Source organism: Polypterus senegalus, chromosome 17, assembly GCF_016835505.1.
Source record: "Polypterus senegalus isolate Bchr_013 chromosome 17, ASM1683550v1, whole genome shotgun sequence".
Classification (NCBI taxonomy): domain Eukaryota; kingdom Metazoa; phylum Chordata; class Cladistia; order Polypteriformes; family Polypteridae; genus Polypterus; species Polypterus senegalus.
The window spans coordinates 85,025,464-85,037,608 of record NC_053170.1 but is presented as its reverse complement, the minus strand read 5'-3'; the positions used below and the strand labels follow the sequence as shown (position 1 = coordinate 85,037,608).

At 42.7% G+C, this 12,145-nt stretch overlaps 1 protein-coding gene across 3 annotated transcripts in view; it reads right to left on the bottom strand.

Annotated features, from left to right (window-relative positions):
* The window catches only part of trim25 (tripartite motif containing 25), a 65,836-nt gene that overhangs the window by 38,670 nt on the left and 15,021 nt on the right, over window positions 1-12,145 (bottom strand). The window lies entirely within an intron of this gene.

Genomic DNA, 12,145 nt, shown 5'->3' with positions numbered 1-12,145 from the left:
ACTTGGCTCACTTCGTTCAAGTAATGAACAAAGCAGAGTCTTTTATAGTACAGTCATTCATACCTCCTCCTCCTTGTGACCGAATTCTTATGGCATCACTGGAACTTCTCACTACAGGTCAGCTTAACACTCACAGAGAAGTAATTTTCAAAGTGTGTCGGGTCCAAGTGGTCCACAAGCTGACAGTCGCCAGGGAAAAGTTCATTTTAAATTGCTACAATCTTACGTACTTAAGGATTTACTTGTGGATTCTTTGTGTGTGTCAACAACCTTTTTCCTTACTTTTTTGTGTGAACGGTTTGCTTTAAATTTCACTAAAACTGTTGTATGTCTGTGGTACTAGGGTGTTGTACCATGTTAGCCATTATGAATGCAGTCAGAAGTCAAGCAAATTGGCACCTTATTGGCTAACTCAGGTGTCATTTTGCTTAACTTCTCACTACAAAGTTTAAAATCAAGACACTTGGACTGTGGAGATTTTTTTGTTGGTATGACGTGTTATATTAGATATCAGAGTGTCTTTCCGAAAGCTGCATTCTGAACTACTGGGAAAACAGACAAATGCAGCTAGGTGTTATTAAAGCAACTCGGTCATGATGAATCCACAGTGGTGTAAATGAAATCAAGTTAGATGGAGAACTGCTGGCTCCTTTGTCATTTACATTATTTGGATAATAAACCATTACAAACAGTGAATGCAGATGTTTAAGATAAAAATAAACAAACAATCTTAAAATGTGATGCATCTAAAATGAAGCATTAAAAATGTTGCTTTAGCCGTAATACCAGACTTCTCGTGTGGGAACAAAAATCTGCAGTTACTACGACCCTCCAGGCCCGACTTTTCAGACCCCTGGTCTAAAGGTACAACATTAAACTACAATGGGGTTTTTTCAACAAGAGGACATACACACAAGATACTGTTTTCATAAACTGAACAACTGTAAAATCAACTGAAATCTATGAATAATCAATGCCAAAGCTGGCCTAGTTTTAGAAATATATTCAATAAGGTGACATAAAACAAAGCTCCGATACTGTAGATGCAGTATAAAGACGCAGAGGTGAAACATGCAGAAAAGAAGAGTACAGTACAAGCAAAATGAAGCCATGCCAGATCCTAAGGCCACACACACAGACTTGCGCACATACACCTACTTAGAAAGGAAATGCTGGTGGCATTTTTTAAAGACGGATCACAAAATATGACGCAGACAGCTAGAGAATGCCCTGGGATTATAAACCCGGCAAAGTGCCAGTAACTGATGAGAGCAAAACAGAAACAAAGGAGTGAGCAAAGACCTACCTGAGCTGGTGGAGTGTTAAAATGTAATTATTGAAATAAAAGGCAAAATAAAAATGGAAAAGCATAATGAAAAGAAGCGATTCACAATAATGAAAGGGGAAGTGTCTGTGTGGCTGCTATGTCTGTCATTCCAACAAATGGCTCATCACAAACATTTGTATAGAAAATGCATTACAATTGTCATTCCAACATACGGCACGTCACAGACCTTAACACTGCTTTTACAAACCCCACACCAAATGGCATAAAAACATTTATTTCTAACGCATATATTCATACAAGGAATGTCGCTGTGCTTTACAAAATAAACAAAAAACAGAGCATGGCACATTGCAAACATTAATAGTGAGGTCTGCCTTGATGACTTAGATTTCAAGCGGGTAACACAGCTTCTAATATACGATTTAAAAAAATAAAATTGTGCAATAAGACTGGAATTAGACATCAACATGAGCATAAAGTACCTATAAGCAGCATTAAGCAAGTGGCATGATGACAGGCATGACATCACAGCAAACATCTTAACCTACAACCAGGAAATAAAGTCAAAGGGTCTAAAAGCTGGAGAACACTACCAAGAGCTAGCAAAACAGAGTGCAAGACACAGACCAAGGCACATCTGCAAGACCCAACTCATTTAAAAAACAAAAGTGGAAATTTAATAAAGGAAGGTGAGCAAAGATCTTACAAGTGGCAACTATTTAAAGTTATAGTAAAAAAGCAATCACATTTGCCTGTCCTAAAGAAGAACTCTCCATTGAAGCACTAATCTGTTTGATCTCATTTGTCCGTAAAATGAGAAAAACACACTATCGCGGTTAATCCGTTCCAGACTCTACCGCAATAAATGAATTTCCGCGAAGTAGGATTCTTTATTTATAAATCGAATATTTTCTCAGTTAGAGCAAAGCATATCGTATATCATTGAGAAGTTTTATTTAATATGTAATACGTGCTCTGATTAGGCAGCTTCTCGGCCATTTGCCAATAGTGTCCCTTGTATGAAATCAACTGGGCAAACCAACTGAAGAAGCATTAAAAAGACCCATTGTCCACAGAAATCCGCGAACCAGTGAAAAATCTGTGATATATATTTAGATATGCTTACATTTAAAATCCGCGATGGAGTGAAGCCGCGAAAGTCAAAGCACGATATAGAAAGGGAACACTGTACTGTATTTATCCCCAAGGTAGAGAAATTTAGGTTATACAGCATATATGATGAGAGGGAGAGAGTAAGTGAGCAAGAAAGATTGAGAGAGGTAGATGTGTATCTGTACACACATACACACACAGCATATTTAAATACAGGTCCGCCCTTGCAGTTAAAGGGTTTATGATTCATAGATCCACCCGTTTGCGGATTTGTCGTCAATTATTAAAAAAAAAAATTACTTTGCAAGATTTGCAATCTATTGCAGAAAACCAGACGCCGCTACTAAAATGGACTGCAACTACCAGCAACCCCAGGACTACTGCATCTTTGGTCAGCTTCAGTGGTTGCAGTAAGGGCTGCTGGGTGAAAGATGAGGGCGCAAGCTTTAGAAGTGAGCCATAACAAGCCGGGAGGATCACAACCGGTGGAGTCTTTCCATTTCGATGCTTCAGTGCACAATTTGATTGCAATTGCACTTTATGGATTACAGTTTTTGCTGGATATATGTTCTTCTCCTGCACCCTCTTATTGTGATTTTGTTTGGGATAGAAAACATCTTTGCCTGCAAGCACTCTTAACTTTTACGGATCTTCGCTTACATTGGCATCATCAACAACAACATTTATTTATATTGCACATTTTCATACAAACAGTAGCTCAAAGTGCTTTACATATTAAAGAATAGAAAAATGAAAGACATAATTATAAAAAATAAATCAACATTAACATCGAATAAGAGTAAGGTTCAATGGCCAGGGGACAGAAAAAACAAAAAAACTCCAGACGGCTGGAGAAAAAATAAAATCTGTAGGGATTCCAGACCATGATACCGCCCAGTCCCCTCTGGGCATTCTACCTAACATAAATGAAACAGTCCTCTTTGGATTTAGGGTTCTCACGGAAGGGCTTGATGATGATGATGGTCACGTAGACTTCTTCCTTTTAATCCGTCCATCATTGTTGGAGCATCATGAAGCTTTGAGTAGGTGGAGGTGGCGCAGGCCACCACCACAAAGAAACCGGAAAAAGAAACAGAAAAGAGAGTAGGGGTCAGTACTGATTTTAGAGCCACCATGAATAGTTGTTATGATGAATTGAACATACAGAGTATCAGGATTAAGTTAAATTACGATTAAAATGAAGTTATAAAAGGCCATGTTAAAGTAATGTGTTTTCAGCAGTGTTTTAAAGTGCTCTACTGTATCAGCCTGGCGAATTCCTATTGGCAGGCTATTCCAGATTTTAGGTGCATAACAGCAGAAGGCCGCCTCACCACTTCTTTTAAGTTTTGTTCTTGGAATTCTAAGGAGACACTCATTTGAGGATCTGAGGTTACGATTTGGAATATAAGGTGTCAGACATTCCGATATATAAGATGGGGCAGATTATTTAAGGCTTTATAAACCATAAGCAGAATTTTAAAGTCAATTCTGAATGACACAGGTAACCAGTGTAGTGACATCAAAACTGGAGTAATGTGTTCTGATTTTCTTTTCCTAGTTAGGATTCTAGCAGCTGCATTCTGCACTAGTTGCAAACGATTTATATTTTTTTGGGTAGTCCTGAGAGGAGTGCGTTACAGTAATCTAGTCGACTGAAAACAAACGCGTGAACTAATTTCTCAGCATCTTTCAGTGATAAAAGAGGTCTAACTTTACTTATGTTTCTTAAGTGAAAAATGCTGTCCTAATGATCTGATTAATATGTGATTTAAAATTCAGATTACAGTCAACAATCACCCCTGCTTTTTACCTCCGTCTTGACTTTTAATCCTAATGTATCCAGTTTATTTCTAATAGCCTCATTGTATCCATTATTGCTGATCACTAAAATTTCAGTTTTCTTTATTTAACTTGAGAAAATTACTATTCATCCATTCTGAGATACTAGTCAGACATTGTGTTAGTGAATCAATAGAATCGGGTCATCAGGTGCTATTGATAAGTACAGCTGTGTGTCATCAGCATAGCTGTGGTAGCTCACGTTGTGCCCTGAGATAATCTGACCTAACGGAAGCATGTAGATTGAGAATAACAGCGGACCCAGGATAGAGCCTTGTGGAACACCATATTGGATATCATGTGTCTTGAGTTGTAATTCCCACAACTAACAAAATATTTTCTCCCTGTCAGGTAGGATTCAAACCAATTTAAGACACTGCCAGAGAGGCCCACCCATTGACTAAGGCGATTTCTAAGAATGTTGTGATCAATGGTGTCAAATGCAGCACTCAGATCTAAGAGGATGAGAACAGATAAATGGCCTCTGTCTGCATTTACCCGCAAGTCATTTACTACTTTAACGAGTGCAGTTTCTGTGCTGTGATTTGTTCTAAAACCTGACTGAAATTTATCAAGAATAGCATGTTTATTTAGGTGGTCATTTAACTGCATAATGACTGCCTTCTCTAGAACTTTACTTAAGAAGGGCAGTTAGAGATGGGTCTAAAATTTTCAAGAGCGAGGGTCAAGATTATGTTTCTTAAGTAGGGGTTTAACTACAGCAGTCTTAAGACAGTCTGGGAAGACCCCAGTATCTAGTGACGAATTTACTATGTCAAGAACATTATCAATTAGCACGCCTGATACTTCTTTGAAAAACCTTGTTGGTATCGGGTCAAGGACGAGGTGGAGGGTTTTAATTGAGATATTATTTTTGTAAATCAGGTAAATCTATCCTAGTGAAAGAGTTTAATTTGTTTATAACAGGATGTTGGGGTTTAGGGGATCCTTAGTGTTGGGGAGATATACTATGTTATTTCTAATATCATTAATTTTTGATTGAAGAATACAGCGACAGCCTCACAGGTTTCACTGGAAGCACTTAGGAGGCATTCCTTTGAGCTACCTGGGTTTAGTAGGCGATCAATTGTTGAAAATAAGACTCTAGGATTACTAGCATTGTTATTTATAATATTAGAGAAATAGCAGCGTCTCTCAAGACGGACAGTGTTATTGTATTCTGTTATTTTGACTTTTAATATTTCGTGGTGGATAGTAAGTTTACTCTTCCTCCATTGACGCTCAGCTCTACGGCATGTTCTCTTTAAATCAGACACTCTTTGGGTCTTCCATGGTATACAATGCTAGAAGATTTTTTCACTGTCTTTTCAGGTGCAACTATGTCAACAGCAGCTCTCACTTTAGAATTAAATCTTTCCACCTTACTATTTACATTGTCCTCGCTATTATAGCTGGCACTATAAACGGACTGATTGCTTAAAATGTTTGTAAGTTTTAAAGCTGCTGCCGAATCAAAGAAGCGTTTTTTAACAATATGCTTCTCATGAGTGTTTTTTATCATTATTTCTATATTAAAAAGTAGAAGAAAATGGTCTGATAGACCAATATCAATGATCTGTTTTATATCAACTTTCAGTCCTTTAGTAATCACTAAGTCTAATGTATGACCTGCTTTATGTGTAGGCTGATTTATGAGTTGTCTCAAATCAAAAGAATCCAGGAGGTTCATAAATTCTTTTACTTTTAGATCACACTGATTATCTATATGAAAATTAAAGTCGCCAACTATTAGGAGTGTGTCATAATTAGTAATTAAAATTGACATTAAGTCAGAGAATTCCTCAAAAAACGACGCGTTATATTTAGGAGGTCTATACACGGATAGTATTAGAACTTGAGAATCTCCATGAATAACAACGGCGAGATACTCAAAGGACTTGAACTTACCAAAACTGACATCTTTACATTTTAATCGGCTCGAGTAAATGTTAGCCAATCCGCCCCCCCTTTTTCCCTGGCGGTTTGAATGAGTAAAACTGTAATCCGGAGGCGCAGATTCGATTAAAACTGACGCGGCATCTGAATTCAGCCATGTTTCATTTAGTGCAATAAGATCTATTTTTTTATCACTAATAAGATCATGGTAGGGTAAAACTTTATACAACTCTCAGGAGGCTGTTTACAGGGGATTTCACTTCATAATTACACCACCATCCTCTGCGAAACTGGGCTGTGTCGCGTTTATCGTTTTGTTGGATTTCTTTTGCATCTGTATTAACCATTTTTGTCATTTAATACCAAAAATATACACACAAGTTTGTTATAACTCAAATTTTGTAAAAAGTCACAGTGCACTACACACTTTGTGTCAGCAGTCAACCTCTCACACGTGATTTGCTTGAGCAATGATAGTTTTCCCCGTTTCTCGCAACTTTTTGAATCTTATTCAGTGAAATAAATTTAGAAAATACAGCAATCATGGGCCCAAAACATATTTGTGGATTTTCGGATTTTGTGGGTATAACGGATTTAGATCAGGTTTTTTTTCTATAAAATTTCCTTTAACATTCCGGTTGATTTTGGAACTTCTCTCATCGCGCGAAGAGTCATATTTCACTTGCAGGAACGATATATTCGCACTAATCTGAGACGGAGGCTGTGAGCCAAGGGGAGGGGGAATTGGGACATCAGGAGTGGGGATCTGGGCAAGGCCCTCCTCACTGTCCTGTTTCACTAATACGGGGCAAAGCCACGGGGGTCGGCTAGTGTGTATGTATAATAAATAAATAAATAAAATAAAAACACACACACACACGGCTAGACACAAAAATAATTGGATTGGTAAAAACAAAAAATATATATATATATTTATTGATGAGCTACTGAGTTACAGCATTCTAAACATTGTCACCTTCTCTATACTCCCCCTCCCGATCTCTACAACGCTCCGTACGGATCTTCCATTGATTGAAACAGTGCTGGAAGTCTTCTTGCTTGAGGCTCTTCAACAGGCTTGCCATTTCTGTGTGTTCCCTTCAGGTCACTTGATTTTCAGGAAGGACAGGAAGCTAAATTGGGCAAATAGGGAGGATGAGAGGGGACAGGAATGTTTTTGTCAGTCAAAAATTTCTTTATGGAAAAAGCAGTACAATCATTTCGAACAATCTGATACATCATTTTGATGCTTTCATCCATCTGATAGGAGCGTGGGTGACCTGGGCATTGAACATCTTCCACATTTTCTTGTCCTTCCTTGAAACGTTTGTTCCACTCAAGAAGTTGTGTGCAAGACAAACTGTTATCACCGTACACTGTTTTTATCATCTCAAGTTTCTGTGGCCATTTTGTTCAATTTCACAATACATTTGATGTTGATTCATGGTTTGATTTTTTTTTCCACCCAACATTATTGTGGCAACTTGTGTAGCGATTGTTGTGCAAATACCGAATGGGCTATTCACAGGATATACCTAGCCGGTCGGGGGTTTGAGAGGGCGTGTAGGAGGGGATATAGTTCTGATTTACGGCCGGCCTCAGTATGTAATATTATATACACACACACACACACACACACACACACACACACACACACACAAAAACACACTGTATATTTAATTCAGTTCAATATGCAGCCTCACTAGGGAAAGAAGAATACAGGCAGTCCCTGGGTTACGTACGAGATTGGGACTGTAGGTTTGTACTTGAGTTGAATTTGTATGCAAGTCGGAACAGGTGCGTTATTTTAATAAATGCTATTGTTGACCGACTGTAACCAAGTGCTCTGCCAATGAATGATGGAGTTTCACCTCCTTCCAACCTTTTTATTATATCTACTTTATTTTCCATGGTGAGGTTTTTTCTCTTCTTTACTGTAGCACCAGCACTTTCATCAAATTTGTGTTTCAGAGACATTCTTGAAGGGTGAAGACAAAAGGTTAAGATGAGCTCTTCTGCACAGCACTGTACAGCTATCACAGCAGGAAGGCACCAGTCGTCAACACGTCTGATGTATAGGGCGGTCCAGATATAATTTTGCAATTTTCATTATGCTATAACTTATTCAGTTTATTACATAGAAAAATCACCCAAAAAATCCCGGACCATCGAGAAGAGTGTGAAATGACGACCTGAAGAATCATCCCCACATAAATCAAAGTCATCCAGATGATCTGGATCTGCAGAATTAAAAACGGGGCAGCCATGGAAACCGCTTGCTGCCAGGAGCCGCCCGAGGGACACTATACTGCGCGCACAGCGAAATCGCCCACCTCCAGCTACCTCTTGCAGCATCCCCAGGCCGAAGATGACAGAGCGGCAATTACTGAGGCGCATGCGTCACAGCTGCGGCCCCGTTCATATGTCGGATGTCCAACCTGGGGACTACCTGTATAGTTTTATTTGGGGGCAAATTTTGTCTAGTCCCATTTCTACAATACAGATAACAGGCTCAAATTTAATATTAGAAATACACCAAAACAACCCGTTGGCCCTCAGGTTAATTGCACACTGCCCCCTCAGTATTCAATATAGACTGTCCTAAAGCTCCCCCCGCACCTTATGAGTTACTTAACTTGAACGTCAGGCATGATAAAAGTTTAAAGAAGGAACTGCCCTGTAAAATGGAGGCAGTTGCTAGAAGTAGATCAGTATACGATCTGAATCATCTTCTCATATCAAAGACCGGGAGAGTAAAAAAATAAACTGTGTAAAAGATGCAGAAGCACACAGCATAAAGGTTTGGGGTTTTCCGGCCCCGTATATTGTAGACAATCCACAATAAAATTAAATGAAAAGCAGGTCAAAATATAAACTAAACAGTTCATATGCTGACCCGTATCATGGCGTCCGCGGCCATTTTATTAGGGAGGAGCCGGAAGTGGAGGAATGCTGGGAAGGACCGTGAGGGAGGATGGGCGGAAGTACCGTACTGCGGTCAAAAACCGGCTTATGGTGGAGGAAGGTCTTTTCTCCTATGAGGAAGCAGAGGGAGAAAGTTAGTACCCCGCCATTCCCTGCCGGCGAATGTGTCCCTAGGTGCGTTTGAATCCGTCCGCGATCTCCTACTAGCTGCGTGACATGATCCCCCCCTTAGCCCAAGACCGTCAGGTCGGGCGGACCTAACCGAGAGGTCGTGAATACGAGAGAGGGCATCAGCATTGGCCTGAAGAGTGCCTCGCCAATAAGTGACAGTGAACTTATACGGCTGTAGGTCCAGAAACCACCTGGTGACCCGCGGATTCGACTCTATGTAGGGACATCCACTGAAGGGCAGCGTGATCAGTCACCAGAGCAAATTCGCGACCAAGCAGGTAATAACGGAGATGGGTCACTGCCTACTTAATGGCCAAGGCCTCCCTCTCCACTGCCACGTACCGGGTCTCCCGATCCATCAGTTTCCGGCTTAGATACATTACAGGGTGTTCAACACCATCGACGCTTTGGCTCAACACGGCGCCCAAGCCTGTGTCCGAAGCGTTGGTCTAGAGAATAAAAGGAAGCCCAAAATCGGGCATCCTCAATACAGGTGCCGACGTTAGGGCCTTCTTTAGGTCACTGAATGCGTGTTCCGCCTTGTCGGTCCACACTACGTATAAGGGAGTGCCCTTTTTTGTCAAATTGGTCAAGGGTGCTGCTCTTTGGGAGAAACGGGGAACGAACCGGCGGTAGTACCCCGCTAGCCCCAAGAAAACCTGCACCTGCCTCTTGGTATTCGGATGGGGCCATTCCAAGATGTCTTTAAATTTTGAACACTGTGGTCTCACCTGTCCCCGTCCCACTAGGTAGCCTAAATACTTGGCCTCCTTTAAGCCAAAATAACATTTCCGAGGATTGATGCGCAGGCTGGCTTTAGCTAGTGTTTTGAGGACAGCCGTGATCTGCAATAGATGCTCCTCCCAGGTGCCGGAATAGATGACGACGTCATCCAGGTAGGCGGCACTATAGGACTGGTGGGGTTTCAACACTCTACCAGACGTTGAAAAGTCGCCGGGGCCCCGTGCAGCCCAAATGGGAGAACCTTGTATTGCCAGTGACCGCTAGGGGTGCTAAAGGCAGTTTTTTCTTTCGCGGATGCCGTTAAGGGAATTTGCCAATACCCTTTCGTCATGTCAAGAGTAGTCAAGTATCGAGCCGTACTCCAGCCGCTCAAGGAGGTCGTCAATGCGGGGCATTGGGTAGGCATCGAATTTGGAGACTTGATTCAGACGTCTAAAGTCGTTACAAAATCTCCAGGAGCCGTCTGGCTTGGACACGAGGACGATAGGGCTGGACCAGGGGCTATGGCTTTCCTGAATTATATCCATGTCCAACATTCGTTGCACCTCTAATTCTACCTCTGTGCGTTTTGCCTCCGGGAGTCTATAGGGCCTCTCCCGGACGATTACACCGGGGTCCGTGACTATGTCATGGGCAATCAGCGAGGTCCGGCCGGGCGACTCGCTCACTACTTCGGGGACGGCTCTGAGTGTTTGGATTAACTCCTGCCACTGCTTGGGGTTTAGTTCTTCGCCGAGGTTAAGGGCAGTCGTGCATGTGAAGAGGGAGAGGGATCTATGGGAGCCGGGAAGCTCCTCCCTATCTTTCCAAGGTTTTAATAAGTTGACATGATAGATCCTATCACTCGGCCGACGATTGGGCTGTTTCACCAAATAGTCGACGAGTCCTTTTCTTTCCTTAACCTCGTAAGGCCCTTGCCAGTGAGCGAGCAACTTGGAGTGGGAGGTAGGAACGAGGACCATAACTCGGTCCCCTGGGCGGAACTCCCCGAGGACAGAGTTGCGGTTGTAACACAGGGCCTGCGCTGCTTGCGCACGAGTCACGTGTTCCTTTAGGAGGGATTGGATTTTTGTGAGCCGGTCACGCAGTTGCGCTACGTACTCCAATATGTTGGAGGAGGGGAGGGCCTCAGCCTCCCAGCCCTCTTTTAGTATGTCCAAAATGCGACGGGGTTGTCGCCCCTACAACAATTCAAACGGGGAGAAGCCCGTAGAGGCCTAAGGTACCCCCCGGTAAGCAAAAAGCACGAGCGGGAGGAGCTGATCCCAGTTCCTGCCGTCTGCGCCGACTACTTTGCGGAGCATCTGCTTAAGCGTCTGGTTAAATCGCTCCACCAGCCCGTCAGTCTGCGGGTGATAGACAGACGCTTTCAGGTGCTTTATTCTCAGTAATCTGGCCACTTCCCTGAACGTATCCGAGGTGAAGGGTGTACCCTGGTCCGTGAGGACTTCCTTGGGTATGCCCACTCTGGAAAATAAACGGACTAATTCCCGTGCGATGCTTTTAGTATTAGCAGAGCGCAGGGGAACCGCCTCTGGGTACCGGGTGGCGTAATCCACCATGACTAATATGTATTTATGGCGACGGGTTGAGGGCTCCAAGGTTCCTACTAAATCAACCCCTATTCTATCAAAAGGGACATCAATCAGGGGAATAGGGACGAGAGGAGTGCGGTCCCTTCTGGGAATCTGGCGGGTCTGACACTCCGGACAGGATTGGCAGAAACGCCGGACCTCCTCGTTAATCCCAGGCCAATAAAATCGGAGCTTAATTCTCTCCAGCGTCTTTTCGGCCCCGAGGTGGGCGCCAAGGAGGTGAGCGTGAGCGAACTCACATATCTCCCGCCGGAAGGTACGCGGAATTAGCAACAACTTCCGTACCTCGCCCTCGTGGGTCGCCACTTGGTACAACAGATCGTTTGAGGACAAAAAAGGGCTCATGCGGTGTGGAACCATCGGCTTGTGAGCTGTTTGGCAGAACTACCGCATTCCGGGCAAAGCGCAGGGAATCGTCATTCCACTGTTCCCTCTTAAATGAGGCCGACGTGGACCGAAATTGATGGTCCAGGCTACCGAGAGGGTGTTGTGACCTGGGCACCAGAAGAGTTCCCTGGCTAGTCCCTTCCCCGGCGGAGTCTTCTGGGTCAGGGTCCGTTACCGCAGAAAC